We start from the raw sequence: 242 nt of genomic DNA on the forward strand, positions 1-242 counted from the left end.
TTACACATCACCGCTGTCGCTGTCTTCCATCACTTCATTCATTTATATTATTTTGCTTTATTCCTCTCCTGTGTCGCCCCCCCCCCTCTCCCGGTGATCCACCGGGCCGACGGCCCAGGGCGCGTTAATGCGCGCAGGCACAAGCACACAGAGGTTTTCGCCGCTATCAGGTAGGCCTGTTAGTGATGCACACACGACAGGTTCACCTACTTCCGTTTCATTCAAATGTCTGAACCCTGTCT

The 242-nt window shown here is 53.3% G+C and overlaps 1 protein-coding gene across 4 annotated transcripts in view; it reads left to right on the plus strand.

The window, feature by feature from the left end:
- The window catches only part of cyfip2 (cytoplasmic FMR1 interacting protein 2), a 22,437-nt gene that overhangs the window by 830 nt on the left and 21,365 nt on the right, over positions 1-242 (plus strand). The window contains exon 1 of one of the 4 annotated variants that reach the window (XM_020593592.1): positions 22-170. The exons of the other annotated variants lie outside the window; for them this stretch is intronic. The gene's annotated coding sequence lies outside the window, so the exon portion shown is untranslated. Of the gene's footprint in view, positions 1-21; positions 171-242 lie in introns of those variants that run through there. 4 annotated transcript variants of the gene reach the window in all.

The sequence above is a fragment of the Monopterus albus genome, unplaced genomic scaffold (assembly GCF_001952655.1).
Source record: "Monopterus albus unplaced genomic scaffold, M_albus_1.0 scaffold2.1, whole genome shotgun sequence".
NCBI classification, from domain to species: domain Eukaryota; kingdom Metazoa; phylum Chordata; class Actinopteri; order Synbranchiformes; family Synbranchidae; genus Monopterus; species Monopterus albus.